We start from the raw sequence: 6,503 nt of genomic DNA on the forward strand, positions 1-6,503 counted from the left end.
GTGTCTACGCAGGAGCACCAGTCCTGGGGATGCGAGGCATACTGGGAGTGATGTTCCCATCAACAATTTCCTGGGGAACAAAAACAGGCGTTTGTGAGGGGTCTCGTTGGTAGCCGAGCACAGGAGTAACCCAATGGCATGGAGCTCCTCGGGGAGGGCTTCCTGCCAGTAGTCTACGGACCATCCCTTAGACTTAAGGGCCAGGAAGTCTGCCTTCCAGATTACCCTATTTTCGCGCTCCACCTGTCCATTACCTCTCGAGTTGTAACTAACCGTGCGATTAATTGCAATGCCCCTTGCTGTCAGGTAGTGGCGCAGTTCCTCACTCATGAAGCTAGGCCCCCGGTCACTGTGGATGAACGCGGGGTAGCTGAACATGGTGAATATCTGCGTCATTGCCCTGATGATGGTGGCCATGGAAGTGTCTGGGCATGGGCTGGCGAAAGGGAAGCGGAAGTACTCGTCTATGACCGTGAGGAAATAGACATTCTGATTCGTAGAAGGCTGGAGGCCCTTGAAATCTATGCTGAGGTGCTTGAAGGGCCGAGTGGCCTTTACGACATGGGCCTGGGATGGGCGGAAGAAGCGGGATTTGCATTCCACGCAGACCCGGCACATCTAGGGCATGGTCTTGACATCCCTAACGGTGTACAGGAGGTTTCGAGACTTGATAAAGTGGTATAAGCGGGTGACACCCGGGTGGCAGAGGGACTCGTGCAGTTTCTTCAGCTGGTCATCGTGGAGCGATGCACAAGTCCAGGAGAGGGCGTCGGGAGCGTTGTTAAACTTCCCTGGATGGTAACGGATATCGTAGCTGTACATTGCCAACTTGACTCCAGCACAAGATCTTATCTTTCTTGATGAACGCCACTGCACGCTGGTCGGTGAGGAGGGTGAACCTCTTGCCAGCCAGGTAGTGGCGCCAATTGTGGACTGCTTCCACAATCAGCTGTGCCTCCTTTTCAATGGCGGAGTGTGCTAGCTCAGGACCGTGGAGGTACCTGGAGAAGAAGGCGGCAGAGCGCCCCTCCTGATTAAGGGTAGCGGCAAGGGCCACATCAGAGGCATCGCTCTCCACCTGGAAGGGGGAGTCTTCGTCCACAACATGCATCGTGACATCTGCGATGTCCTGCCTGATGCGTATGAATGCCGCCTGCGCCTTGGGTGGAAGTGGGAATGTGGTGGACTGGGCCAGAGGGCGGAACTTGTCCGAGAAACGGGGAACCCACTTGTGGAGGGCTTTGAGTGTGGGGGGAGGGGCAGCTTCATTAATGGACACATTCGTTCTGAATCCAGGCTGATGACACCATGTGCCACGGTGTACCCCAGCAAGGCGGCGAGTTCTGAACACGCACTTCTCTTTATTGCGAGTGAGGTTCAGCTCCTCAGCTGGCCAGAGAAATTTTTCCAGGTTTGGATCGTGATCCTGCTGGTCATGGCCACAGATGGTGATGTTATACAGGTACGAAAAAGTTACCTTTAGCTTGTGCCAGTCTACCATGTGATCCATCTCCCGCTGGAAGATGGACCCCAAATGGAACTCAGCAGGACTGGTAGATGCGCCTGTCTGCCTCTAAGGCGGTGTAAGGCTTGTCCCATGGGGGATGGGGAGTTGGTGTTAGGGCGACTTCAGGTCGATCATGGAGAAGACTTGGTAGAGGGCTATCTTGTTGACCATGTCGGCTATCCTCAGTAAGGGGTAGGAGTTCAGCTGAGTATATCGGTTGTTGGTCTGGTTGTAATCCATGACCATCCTTGGCTTGTTGTCCCCCTTGTCCACCAGGACTTGGGCTCTCCATGGGCCGTTGCTGGGCTCTATGACACCTTCTGCCCGAAGTTGCTGCACCTCTGCCCTGATGAAGTCTCTGTCCACGGCACAATAGTGCCTACTTCGGGGGGCAGGGGCGTTGTGGAGGGTGGAGAAGCCGTAGGTTGACTGAGGCTGGTTGGACGGCACACTGTTGAGCGTGAGTGGGGGTAGGGGCCCCCCAAAGGTGAGTGTGACACTCTGCAGGTGGCATTGAAAGTCTAAGCCCAGGAGTCAAAGCGCAGGGTTTGGGCATGACCAGGAGTCTGAACGCAATGTATGTCTCCGCCCCCCCACCATGGTCAGATCTGTAGGCCTGAGGGTATTAATAGTTCGGTCCTGGGTGGTGAAGGCGATAAAGAAGGTGGTGAGGTGGATTTTGAATTTTGGGGAGTGGGCAACGCTTGGGTGAATAAAGCTCTCAGTGCTGCCACTGTCGATTATGCACTTCGTTACCTGCCCGTTGAATTTGACGTCCATCATGGAACGCCCAAGGCCATGAAGGATGTCCCTGGCCAGTGTGGTGGCCACTAGGACCATCTCGGGGTCCGAGTCGTCATTCCCCGACGGCGGGTTGCTGCTGGTGGCATCGTCTACAGGCGTGGGGTGCGTCGCGAGAAGTGAGTGTTGGCTGGTGGCGTTCTCCATAGGCGTGGGGTATGGTGGGTGGCAATTGGCTGCGTCTGCATGTGTGGGGTACGTCAAGTGGCGATTGGTGGCATCCAGAGATGTGGGGTGTGATGATAGGGCGATCTGATCAGTGCCTGTGTTGACCACATCGTCGCTGGTGCTGTGCTCGTTGTAGGCCTGGGAGGGCCTGGGTGGCTGTGGCGCCTGTCCAGCACAAGATGGTGGTGCCACGTGTGAGTGCATGGCAGCGACATGGCCGGCCTTCCTCCCCGGCTGCGCCGGTTGTACCGGGGCAGGTGACGTCAGCTGTTGGTGCTGCTGAAATCATCACGGGTGCCACGCTTCAACGCCACCTTACCCCAGCATGGAGTGTTCCACCACATCACCACACAAGGCCCCCTGCTGCATGCCAGACCCAGACAGCTGCCACCCAAAAAGCTGCAACAGGTGAAGGAGGAATTTTCCAGGCTTCAAGAGCTGGGGATCGTACGGCGCTCGGACAGTGCCTGGGCATCACCGCTCCACATGGTCCCCAAATCGTCTGGGGGCTGGAGACCCTGTGGAGACTACCGTTGGCTGAACAACGCAACAACTCCCGACAGGTACCTGATACCTCACATACAGGACTTGTTGCCCAACCTCCACGGCGCGCAAGTCTTTTTCCAAAGTCGACCTCATGCAGGGATATCACCAGATCCCAGTGCACCCCAACAACATGGGAAAGACGGCCATCATCATCCCTTTCGGCCTTTTCAAATTCTTCTGCATGCCTTTCGGCCTTTTCAAATTCTTCTGTATGCCTTTCGGGTTAAAGAACGCGGCCCAGACGTTTCAGCGTCTCATGGACGTAGTGGGAAAGGACTTGGACTTTGTGTTTATCTACCTAGACGATATCCTGATCACCAGTCACAACCGCAAGGAGCACAAGGCCCATCTCCGCACCCTGTTTGCCCAGCTGGCGGATTTCAGCCTCACAGTCAACGCAGCCAAATGCCAGTTCAGCAAGCAGTCACTGAAGTTCCTGGGACACACCATTTCAGCGGCTGGGGCCACTCCGGTGCCGTAAAAGATGGTGGCCGTCCAACGTTTCCCCAAACCTTCGACCCTTAAAGGCGTTCAGGAGTTCGTAGGGATGGTGAACTTTTACCATCAATTCATCCCCGGGGCCACCCATACCGTGCGCCCACTGTTCATGCTGATCGCTACCAAGGAAAAGACTTTATCCTGGTCGGAAGAGGCGGACAAGGCTTTCGGGGCGATGAGGGAGGCCCTTGCCTGCGCGATGCTACTGGTACACCCATGTCCAGAGACGCACATGGCGCTCTCCGTGGATGTCTCAGCCACGGCAGTCAGGAGAGTTCTGGAGCAATGACTTGAAGGACATTGGCGCCCGCTGGCCTTTTTCAGTAAGCAACTGCGCCCGCCAGAGCTCAAATACAGTGCATTCGACTGGGAGCTCCTGGCGCTCTACTTGGCCATGTGCCATTTTCACTACTTCCTGGAGGGCAGGCCGTTCACAGTCTTCGCAGATCACAAGCCCCTCACCCAGGCACTGGCGATGGCCAAAGACCCGTGGTCAGCCGGCACAGGGCAGGCAAGGACAATGTGGTAGCAGATGCACTCTCGCACCCGGCCATTAACACCCTTACCCCCCAGCCTGGACTATATGCAACTGTCCCAGGCCCAACGAACCGAGGCAGAGACACAAGCCCTCCAGACTGCCATCTCGGGCCTCGACCTCAAGGACATCCAGTTACCCAATAGCCCAGACATGCTGCTCTGTGATGTTTCAATAGGTACGCCACGTCTGGTAGTCCCACCGCACTGGAGGGCAAGAATCTTCAGCTTGATCCATGACCTTGCTCACCCCGCAGTGAAGACGGCCATACGGATGGTCACGGATCACTTTGTGTGGCACGGGCTTAAGAAAGAGGTGGCTGAGTTGGCTAGGAACTGTACAGGTGCCAGACCTCCAAGGTTCACAGGCATATGCAGACTCCAATCCAGCACTTCGACTCGGCGGCACGGAGGTTCCAGCACATCCACATTGATGTCATCGGTCCCTTGCCGGTGACCAAAGAGGTGTGTTACCTCCTTACGGTGGTGGAGCCACGAGATGGCCCGAGGCCATCCCCATCAGAGAAGCCTCTGCGGAGATGTGCGCCAGGACTTTGGTCAGTCAGTGGATTACCCAATTCGGGGTCCCGGCGCACATCACTAGCGACAGGGGTGCCCAGTTCACATCCACACTTTGGGCCCAGGTGGTGAAACTCCTGGGGTTCAAACTCCATTACACCATGGCCTACCACTCACAGTCTAATGGGTTGGTGGAGAGTTTCATCAGCACCTGAAGTCCACACTCATGGCTAGACTCACTGGCCCCAACTCGGCAGATGAACTACCCTAGGTCCTCCTCGGGATCAGGACGGCGCCCAAGGAGGACCTGCAAGCCTCAGTGGTGGAATTGGTATACGGCGCACCACTCTCCCTGCCCGGCGAGTTCTTTGGCCCACAACCCGACACTGCACCCGAGGACGCAAACCTGCTGGCGGATTTCCACAAGAGACTGGCTTCCCTGGCACCCCCACCCCCATCATGCCACGGCACCTGGCCTGTCCATCGCCCCAAAGAACTTGACTCTGTACAGTTTGTGATCATCCAGAGAGGACCGCAGGCAGCTCTGCTACAGCGCCCGTATGAGGGTCCATACAAGGTCCTCCACTGGTCAGACAGTACCTTCACTCTGGACTTTGGGGGGAGGGTGGAACGTTTCACAGTGGACTGCCTGAAGGTGGCCCATTTGGACTTGTTACAACCAGTACAGATGGCCATGCCCAAGCGATAGGGCCATGTGGCGATGGAGTTGTGTGGTGGTGCAGTTTCTCAGGGCGAACAGGCCCCATGTGTAACGCCACATGGCAGGGCAGCCCTGGGAAGATAACGCAATCAGGGGTTTTTCCTCACTCAAACCTCCCAGGCAGCGATTATGATGTCACCACGCACGTGGTGACTGAACCAACGCTACCCTTAAAGGGGCACGCGCTAAATTCAAATAAAAACCATCGTTAACGACCCTCAACGTGGTGGCTGTGCTTTCTTCAGCTGCACTCAGTGCCACACTACATACATTATCCACCGATTGCCTCCCCTGTACAAAGCCAGTTTTATCAGAATTTATTAATTTGGGTGAATAAATTGCCAATCTATTTACTAAGGCTTTGGCAATAATCTTATAGTCTGTATTCAAAAGTGATATGGGCCTATAAGACAACAGTTTCAATGGATCCCTATCTTTTTTGGGAATCACCATAATAACTCTTGTCATAAAGGACTCTGGGAGAGCTTAGGTCACCACTGCCTGATCTAATACCTCCATAAACAGAGGTATTAATATATCATTAAATTCTTTATAAAATTCTGGTGGAAATCCATCCTCTTCTGGGGATTTATTAATTTGCAAGGGGGCAAACACTTCTAACTCAATTTGAGTAAAGGGAGCATTTAACCCCTCCCCTTCTTCCAAATTCAAATTTGGGAGATCCAATTGTGACAGGATACTCAATTTTATTCATATCCCCCATGATTGAGATTCATATAAATTAACATAAAATTGCGTGAGAGCTTCATTTTTATCTTTTGGTTTATAAGAGATCCTGTCCAAGTCCAGCTTAATCACATTTATTGTTCTGGAGGCTTTTTCTGCTTTCAACTGCCAGGAGAGGACCTTATGGGCTTTTTCCCTTAGCTCATAGTATTTCTGTTTCAATCTTGTAATTTTTTTTATACTTGAGCTTTTTATTAATTAACCATCAATGTTTATCCTCAGGGCCCACTTGTTGAAGGTCCTTTTGCAAAACTGTAATCTCCTTTACCAATTCTTCCACATCCTTGTATACTCTTTTTTAACCCTAGAGACAATGCTAATTATTTGACCTCTCAAATATTCTTTGAATGTGTCCCACAGAAGAAGTTTATTCACAATGGAATTTCAGTTAATCTCAGAATAAAGTTACAAAAATCTGGCCTTTTTAAACAGCAATGTATTAATGTGCCATCTATAGACCAT

Source organism: Narcine bancroftii, chromosome 3 (assembly GCF_036971445.1).
Source record: "Narcine bancroftii isolate sNarBan1 chromosome 3, sNarBan1.hap1, whole genome shotgun sequence".
In the NCBI taxonomy this organism is placed as follows: Eukaryota; Metazoa; Chordata; class Chondrichthyes; order Torpediniformes; family Narcinidae; genus Narcine; species Narcine bancroftii.